The sequence below is a fragment of the Pundamilia nyererei genome, unplaced genomic scaffold (assembly GCF_000239375.1).
Source record: "Pundamilia nyererei isolate P.nyererei 1_Seehausen unplaced genomic scaffold, PunNye1.0 scaffold00609, whole genome shotgun sequence".
NCBI lineage: Eukaryota > Metazoa > Chordata > Actinopteri > Cichliformes > Cichlidae > Pundamilia > Pundamilia nyererei.
This window is the reverse complement of record NW_005188010.1, coordinates 103,089-112,675: the sequence shown is the minus strand read 5'-3', so window position 1 is coordinate 112,675 and position 9,587 is coordinate 103,089. Positions and strand designations below refer to the sequence as shown.

The 9,587-nt window shown below is 42.0% G+C and overlaps 1 protein-coding gene across 1 annotated transcript in view; it reads right to left on the bottom strand.

Moving 5' to 3' along the window:
• Nucleotides 1-7,827: 7,827 nt before the first annotated feature.
• Nucleotides 7,828-9,587, bottom strand: part of LOC102202101 (CD166 antigen homolog) — a 43,468-nt gene continuing 41,708 nt past the window's right edge. Inside the window, exon 16 of the mRNA XM_005754624.1 lies at nt 7,828-9,047. The gene's annotated coding sequence lies outside the window, so the exon portion shown is untranslated. The remainder of the gene's footprint in view (nt 9,048-9,587) is intronic.

Genomic DNA, 9,587 nt, shown 5'->3' with positions numbered 1-9,587 from the left:
AGCGATTCTCTGCGCGATCAACCTCTCACATGTTTAAGCTTGCTGCGGGAGATTTCACTTGTCATGTTTGCATAGTAAGCTAAGACGATGTCAGAGGAATTGGTGCGCAAATTATCATCACTCAGCAATCAGTACTGTCGCTCTCTATACACAGTTCGCGCGATTGCAAAGTGAAAGCAACAAACAAGCGCAAATTCAAACGCGATTTCAATATGTCACATATTGACAGTGGCTCACCGATGCCAATGACATAATTACCCAGCTACATTTCCGAAAGCATGCAAAAGCATTGACATACATTTTTCCTTCCTATGATAGCCCGACGGGCAGGGCTGAGATCGATTTTGGTAGCCCGACTGGAAAAATCGCTAGCCCCGTGATGTCGGGCTAGCGATTTTGCGAGCCCTGAGCCCAGAGCATGCTGTGCTGGCTAGAGAAGTTGATTCTTGCATGGACTGCTTTGTTGCCAGCACGAACTAGGGAGACCATGCTTGTTTTTCTGAAAGCATTTAAATGGCCCGCCCTCCCCCATCTCATGCCTCCCAAAAAAAGAAAGCAGGCAAAAGCCTGCTTTTCTTTTTTTGGGGACAATGGCTGCCACTGCTGTGGACACCAGATAGGCAGGCCATGGGCTGGGTCCCTTCCCACACCTGTTGCTGATTCACTGTTGGCCCCTCCCACAGTGTCCCTCCCATGGCTTCGCCTCTGTGAGGCCTGGGCCGGTGGAGGTTGACGATCAGGTGGCGGATGTTGAAGAAACTTCCATCCTCTCCTCAGGTGTTGCCCACCTGTCCCTGGGCTGCCCCCCTGCTGGTCCCCAGGCACAGAGTTGGGCGAGATGGGTCTCTTCAGCTCTTGATTGGAGCATGCCGGGTGTGGGAACTAGCCCTTCCTGAGGTCCTATCTACTAGAGTGGACCTCGAGGTTGATGTCACGCGGCCTCAGCCCACCTCAGGTGCCGCTCCTTCCTGATAGGTCTGGTGGCAGGCAGTTGAGTGCCCCGCCTCCCAGCATTTGTGGTCCCCTGTCCACAGATGGTTGCTGCCATGCTGGCGGGAGTAGGTGTCTTTGGCTCCTCCCCCGATAGCCCCACCCCTGATCCCTTGTTGCCCCTTCGGGCCTTCCCCGGGGCAGGGCGGCATGCCCTAACAGGGGCGTGAGGGTTACTTCCTGTCTGGCGTTGCCCGCCTCTTGCAGGGTTGCGTGGCCAGTGGGATCCCCACTCAGCGGTTCGGTGAGCTACGCTTCCTCTCCTCACTCCGCTCCTGGGATTCCAGGTTTCCAGGTCTGTGCCCTGGGCTCCCCAGGCTCCAGCTGGGGATCCTTGGTGTGTGTGCACACGGGCTCGTCCTAGCCGACTGCCCGTGCTTCTGGCGTTTCCATCGCTCTAACCGCATGCCGTGGGTTTGCGCTTGTCAGACCTCGCTGCGTCTGACACTTTGGCCAGTGAGTGAGAGCTCCCCAGCCTGCTATGCTGGCTCCCTGTCTGGTGCTTTGCCTGTGTGTCAAGCTTACACAGCCAGCATGGGAACGCCCAGTGAGCTGGGGATTTGTGTCTGACCTCGAGCGTCTCGTTTGCGAGTTCACCCTTGAGGCTCCTCTGTCTGCCGAAAAGCACGTGGTGACGGTGCGGCTTTGAGGATGGACAGGTCACATCCCTAGCTTGTCCTGCTGGCTGCATTCCCCTGGCGTGTTTCCCGCTTCGCTGGTTAACACGCCAGTTGGACCTCGCTGTGGTGGGTGAGAGTTCTCTAGCCTGTAGCGCCAACTCTCTGTCTGGCATTGCCCGTATGTCGTAGGCCTTCGCATCTGCGAAGCCCTGACCAGGGTGGTGTGTCTATTGGTGTGTTGTCATTGACTCCCGGTACCTTCACTCTCGGCGGTTCGGTTGCACTTTCTCCTCGCGGGGTGTCTTACAGAGTTACCCCGTACATATGGAATATGTAACGGTGTGGAGAGATAGTCTCGATGTGGTAGAGAACGTACGATTATGGTGTAACCTTGGTTCTCTTAGTGAGTGACTATCTCTCCACCGTCACGCCGCTTAGAGACGCGTTCCGATCAAATTATCATCTGTGTCACGTCTGCACAGCTGTTTTATACGTGAGCTGTGGAGCGTGCCTGGGTTAGAAGGAGGAGTGTCTTAAAGAAGTAGCCACACGCCCGACCAAGGGGGGTCATACCCTGTACATATGGAATATGTAACGGTGGGGAGAGATAGTCTCTCACTAAGAGAACCAAGGTTTCACCGTAACCGTATGGTCTTTTATAGTGTAATTTGTTTCATAGTTAGATGCCTGACTGACAACTGTATAAAACAAAAACTACACGCAATATTCGAAGCACATAGCGCACGTCGTAAATCCCCCCTATTTTTGGTATGATCTGAGCTCGGACACTAGGCGACTGAGCACAGCACTTACGCATGTGAGCGAGGGGGGAGAAGCTGCTGCCTGCGAGTTTGTTGGAGAAGTGCGGACAGGCAGACAGAGGAGAGCTTTAGTTTGACCAGGTACCCAAGCAAATCATTCGAACTATACAAACAATGTAAATATGACGGTGTATCACAAAAGATTGATATCAAACTGATCACTTGACCCATATTACGTTACTTGCTCTTCAAGTGAACCAACAAGTGGCGAAATGAAAAGCCGAACAACAATGCTGTTTTTTTTTTAGAGAGTCTTAGTTTACATGTGTGTTTTATATTTTCAGTTGCTCCCTCCACGGCTAAATAAAGCACTCCAAATCAGTTTCAGTTATGTGCTGATATACACAACAATGGACATAAGGAACTTATTTCAAAGAGAAAACTCAGGTAAATGTTATTTTATATATTATGCTTTGTATGTTGTTCAATATATTTCTATGCAAAACAAGAGGAATTTCAGTACACAGCAGTATATCCACAGTTGAAACCAGATACTTACATACAATGGCCAGAGGGGCCGATGTGGCAGCCTCGCTTCTGTCAGTCTGCCCCAGGGCAGCTGTGGCTACAACCGTAGCTTGCCTCCACCAGTGTGTGAATGCGAGAGTGAATGAATAGTGGCATTGTAAAGCGCTTTGGGTGCCTTTTCAAGGCACCCAAAGTGTATTATTCCCTAAAGTGTATTATTATACACTTTAGAGAAAAACAAGAAATTTCTTTTTCTGTTAAACATCAATTTAGAGAAAACGTTTTTGTTTTAGATAAATAAATATTGAAATAAATTTAGGAGTATATATACACTAAGTTTATTGTGTCTTTAATTAATAAGAAAAACTTCAATTAACAAGAAAACTCCAGACGATTCCATTCTAAGCTTAAGAAGCTTCTTATAGGTAAGTTGAGTCCATTTGAGTAAATTGGTGGCACACCTGTGGATGCATATAAGGCACCCCAAAAATACAGAGCCTGTTTCTTTGTCATGGGAAAATCAAGAGATATCAACCAAAACACCAGGAAAAGAATTGTGGACCTCCATAAGTGTGGCTTAATTTTGAATACAATTTGGGTGCCATTTGCAATTAAGAAATGCATACAATTTCTCTCTGTATTGTGAAATTTAACAAATACGTTTTTTATATTTATCAATCAAAAAAATAAACATTTAGTCTGATTTGATGTTTTACAATTAAAAAAGTGTTTGTGTTTTTATCTGAAGAGTATGTAAATATCTGGTTTCAACTGTATATTTGATGATGTTGGTGTTTGGCTTGTTTGTTAGCACAAAGAGGGAGAGAGAGGAGGATGGAGAGGATAATGAGGACAGAACAGAGATAGAACAAGAGCCAGGTGAGACAGACATGTTAGTCAAGTGGTTGTTTGCCAAAACTCATCAAAACATGTATCTAGTATCTTTTTAGGTTTGTTATTTTTCAAATTCTATATTTATTAAGTTATGCAGGCTTGTTTGCTCAACAAGGCTAAATAGTTATATAAACTTTAGGGCTAAGCCCCAGGTGTATAAAATGTCTGGCTCCGCCTCTGGTTGTTACCACTGTCCTGTTTGAAATGGAGAAGCCGGTTATTTTGTCATATGCGCATGTGCCGATATTAAACCCAAGGTACTAACTAGCTAACTGACTTATAACCTTATAAGTCCCATTAACCTTATAACTCCTGTTGTGTGTGCGTTTGTGTATCCACACAAACGCACAGTGGGGCAAATACAGTGGGGCAAAAAAGTATTTAGTCAGCCACCGATTGTGCAAGTTCCCCCACCTAAAATGATGACAGAGGTCAGTAATTTGCACCAGAGGTACACTTCAACTGTGAGAGACAGAATGTGAATCCACATTCACAGAATGTGAAAAAAAAAATCCATGAATCCACATGGTAGGATTTGTAAAGAATTTATTCGTAAATCAGGGTGGAAAATAAGTATTTGGTCAATAACAAAAATACAACTCAATACTTTGTAACATAACCTTTGTTGGCAATAACAGAGGTCAAACGTTTACTATAGGTCTTTACCAGGTTTGCACACACAGTAGCTGGTATTTTGGCCCATTCCTCCATGCAGATCTTCTCGAGAGCAGTGATGTTTTGGGGCTGTCGCTGAGCAACACGGACTTTCAACTCCCGCCACAGATTTTCTATGGGGTTGAGGTCTGGAGACTGGCTAGGCCACTCCAGGACTTTCAAATGCTTCTTACGGAGCCACTCCTTTGTTGCCCGGGCGGTGTGTTTTGGATCATTATCATGTTGGAAGACCCAGCCTCGTTTCATCTTCAAAGTTCTCACTGATGGAAGGAGGTTTTGGCTCAAAATCTCACGATACATGGCCCCATTCATTCTGTCCTTAACACGGATCAGTCGTCCTGTCCCCTTGGCAGAAAAACAGCCCCATAGCATGATGTTTCCACCCCCATGCGTGGAGCCCCAGATCGAGGGAGATTATCAGTGGTCTTGTATGTCTTCCATTTTCTGATGATTGCTCCCACAGTTGATTTTTTCACACCAAGCTGCTTGCCTATTGTAGATTCACTCTTCCCAGTCTGGTGCAGGTCTACAATACTTTTCCTGGTGTCCTTCAAAAGCTCTTTGGTCTTGGCCATGGCAGAGTTTGGAGTCTGACTGTTTGAGGCTGTGGACAGGTGTCTTTTATACAGATGATGAGTTCAAACAGGTGCCATTCATACAGGTAACGAGTGGGGGACAGAAAAGCTTCTTACAGAAGACGTTACAGGTCTGTGAGAGCCAGAGATTTTCCTTGTTTGAGGTGACCAAATACTTATTTTCCACCCTAATTTACGAATAAATTCTTTACAAATCTACCATGTGAATTCATGGATTTTTTTTTTCACATTCTGTCTCTCACAGTTGAAGTGTACCTCTGGTGCAAATTACTGACCTCTGTCATCATTTTAGGTGGGGGAACTTGCACAATCGGTGGCTGACTAAATACTTTTTTGCCCCACTGTAATGGATATAAGGAAGTTTTTTCAAAAAAAGGAGCCACATTCAGGTAAAAGTGTAAGATCAAATGATCCGTCAATCAAGAATAATGTTGGATCAGTGTTTCAATATTTATATCTTTTATTAGATGTACACGTAACCACGGTTATTTGCCTTTTGGTTGAAAGTACACTGAGAGAGGACTTTTTATTATTGATCTTAATAGTATTTTTTCATATTAATGTAATTTTTTCATCTAATTGAATACAATCTATTTGTGTATGATTGTCAGTCCAAAGAAGGAGACAGGAAAGTGGGGAACGTGAGGAGAAAGTACAAGGTCTGGAAGAACCAGGTAAGAAAACAGACAGGGAATAGTGACAGGCAAAACAGAAACTGTTAAACTGACAAAGAAAAAAAAAAAAACAACCTAATTTTACTCATACAATCTGGAAGTTCTGTTCTGCCTTGTTGAAACATTTTTTTAAACCTCTTTAACAACATTCCAACGTAACATTGTCATTGATTGGGGAGATTAAAATGAATATACAGCCAATAATAGGTAGGCCAACTTTTGGACCATCTAGTTGTCTGTATGACTGCTGCAGTACATGCACCACATTTGCGCACTCTCAGAAAATGCCAAACAGTGCCCTGGTGGAATGAGGAGCTGTACATTGTACGGTAGGCAAAGTTGCCTCCATTTTTATAATTTTTTAATTAATATTTTGTACATTTGTACATTTCGAAGACTCTTCTATTTTTGGAGTGTCTTTTTTTGTATCTTTATTTTAATATACTTACACATTAAAAGTGAATCTCTGTCCATAAAAAATGTACTCAGTCATGCACTTTTTACTCACTATGAGCATCATTCATTACCCACCCCCAGTAATTAAGATTAGGATATGTATGTTTTTTTATTCCAGGAAGGAACAGCTCTGATCCTAGAATTGCCCCTTGTTTCATTCTATAATACTGGACTTATTTTTCTACGAAGGTTTGAACTTTGAGAGTGTTTAAACAAGAGAGAAAAATGTGAAAATGTTCATGCCTGTCTGAGAAAAGCGTATAAAGTGTGTAGTGAGGGGTTTTACAGCCTTAAAACATTATAATTATTCAAAGTAATTGTAAAAAATAACGACTTTTAATGGCTTCTTTGTGGATTCATTGTTCACTCCAAAGATGTGGGAAGAAAACTGCAGATTTCAGTCCATCTTCTTGTAGTGTCCTTCCATGTAATGTCAAAGCCAGAAGAAGTCAAGTCAGTCAGTTAAACAAGTTAAAATCCTCCTCCATCAAGAATTAATAGTTTATTGTCACATACACTGGAAAACAGTGGTTACGCTCAGCAATGAAATTCTTACATGCTAGTTCACTTCAAATGGGAAAATATATATAACTAAATATAAATAACTGAACTAAATGAAAATAAAAATAATTATACACATAGAAAAAGAAAAAACATAAGGAAGTACATGCAAGATGAGTGAGCTGGGTCTAGCCCACACTGCTGAGGCATTTGGCTGCATTTGGTTGTAGTTCTCATCTTTTCCCCCTCCAGTGTTCAGTTGCTGTCCCCACCTTCACTCCAAATCTGTTCTGATTTGAGCCAAGACCCAGTTGGGTCCAAGTCTGCAAAAAATAGGCTTATTCAAACTAAAAGCATATTTTGGGGTGTCTGTGGAAGTAGGTCATCTCCTAATTGGAAGACTTATGGTTCGATCCCAGGCTGCTACATTTCATTACATGAACTATTTGCTTAACACAGAAAATAAGGACACATTAAACAGTAGGTTTACAATGCCTTCACACAGTAAAAAAAAATAAATAAATTCGCTAAACAGAATAAAACAAAACTGAATGAAGCAAAACAAAATAACACTTAAAACCTCTTTATTTACACAGGCCTACAATGATGAAGTCTTATTTTGAATTTACACACAGATGTAACTGATCAGGTGAGCAGGTAGCTTGTTCCAAAGAAGAGGACCCCAGTACCTAAAAGCACCTTAAGCATACTCAGATCTGATTCTGGAAACAGTTAAATGATCTGAACCTGGTGACCTAAGAGGTCTGACTGTGTTAGAGATATACTGGATGCCCAAACCACTGAGAGCTTGTAAAGTAATAGAATAATTAAGTAATCGCATTAACCTTATTCATGGCATTATCAAAATTGAGATCCCGATCCAAAATTATGCCAAGGTTCCACAACAAATTTGGATCCAGAAAAACCTGAATTTTCTGTTGTTTTTATGCAGCACATTCAGTGTAAAATAGCCTTCAGACTGTGGATGTGGTTCTTAGAGTATTTAAAAGTAGAATGAAAGGCAGAGCCTTCAGTTTTCAGGCCCCTCTTCTATGGAACCAGCTTCCAGTTTGGATTCAGGAGACAGATGCTATCTCTACTTTTAAGATTAGGCTTAAAACTTTCCTTTTTGTAAAGCATATAGTTAGGGCTGGATCTGAGGCCTCAGACTGCAATAGGTCTAGGTTGCTGGGGAATTCCCATTATGCACATAGTGTTTCCTCTTCAGTCACCTTTTTTATTTACTGTGTGTTAATACACAACTCTGCATTTAATTTTTAGTTATTAGTAATTTCTGACTCTCTTCATAGCATTTATCCTGTCGCCTCCCTTCACCCCCAACCAGTTCAGGCAGATGGTCGCCCCTCCCTGAGCCTGGTTCGGCTGGAGGTTTCTGAATGTTAAAAGGTAGTTTTTCCTTCCCACTGTCACCAGAATGATTGCTTACCAGAGTGGAGAGAGCCGTTTATCATATTTAGAAAATGATTTAATTTCATCACACTCATTTACTGAAGGAAATTCAGTTAGCATGGTTTTGGAGGGATAAAATACTTCATCAGTGGATGAAAAAAAAAGCAGAATTAGACTGGTTATTGTTGATCACTTGGGAGACATAGGATTTTCTGGTTAATTTAATTATTCTAGCAGTATAGCGCATTTTTCATAGATTTCTAAATTAATTAATTTGTAGTTTATTTTCTCTCAACTCTCCTGCAGTGTTTTTTGCCATCTTTCACTATTTTTCCAGGGTGCTTTTGGTGGACCATATATATCAATAGTTTTTACAGGAGCAATAATCTCAATAACATGAGCAATTGTATTAGAGAAGTTGTCCATCATTTCATCACAGGATAACAGGAATGGTAATGTACACTTTGAAAATTCCCTGATGAATGTATCAGCTGTGCTGACATGCCGCTTATTGATGAATTAATTTGTGTTTTTGTTTTGACAGATGAACAATTGCAGGGAGTGACAGAAGTATTGGTGGGTTGACACAGGGTGGGTTTTTCCAGGGAGTCCAGCAGCAGTTCATTCTCCCTTCTTTGGTGAAAGATGGAAATCCAACTTTCCAGCGTGGCTATTTTCTGGCTGAGCTGAAAAAGATCCAGAGCTAGTCGATTGTAGCGGGTCTCTTTAGTGTAATCCTTCTGAAACCATTTATGGGTAGGTAGCAACCAAAGGAGAAATCCATAGAGCAGAAGGACACCAACAGGTGTTCTGTTGGTGTTGGGCTGGTTGTCAGAATTCAATTGTTCAAACAAAAGTAGGTAGAAACAAATAGTTTTATAGTATAAACAAAGTTTCAAGCTCACAGCAGATGACCAGTTGGTAGTGTCGTGCAGCAATAACCTAAAGTAATGGGAGAAACGTGTCAAGCCAGCCAAAACTGAAATATGATGAACATGTATTTTAGTAATGATGACTGCAAATGATGTAGAGGTACATCAAAATTTATATTTGTCTGCACAGATCCACAAAAAAAAGTAGAAGCTTACACACAGAAGCTTAGTTGACAGAAGAATATCCAACCGATTTACACAGACAACAGTAAGACATCATTTCTTTACTGCAGCTTTCCTGTCACTCTTTCTCACTTAGGCACAGGAGGATGCTAATGCTACCAACACTTTTTCCAAACTCACAGTCTTAGAGAGCACAACAGTGAACGGATTTGATTTAAATCCCTATCGTGGACAATGATTCACAGACGTATCTAAACTAGAGATGGCACGATACCACTTTTTTATGTCCGATACCGATACCGATATCATGAATTTGGATATCTGCCGATACCGATATGAATCCGATATAGTGTGTTTTTTAATCAATAAAACTGTTTTTTAATATCTTGCTGCATTTTGTATAAGTTCATACTCAAGTTTAAATAAA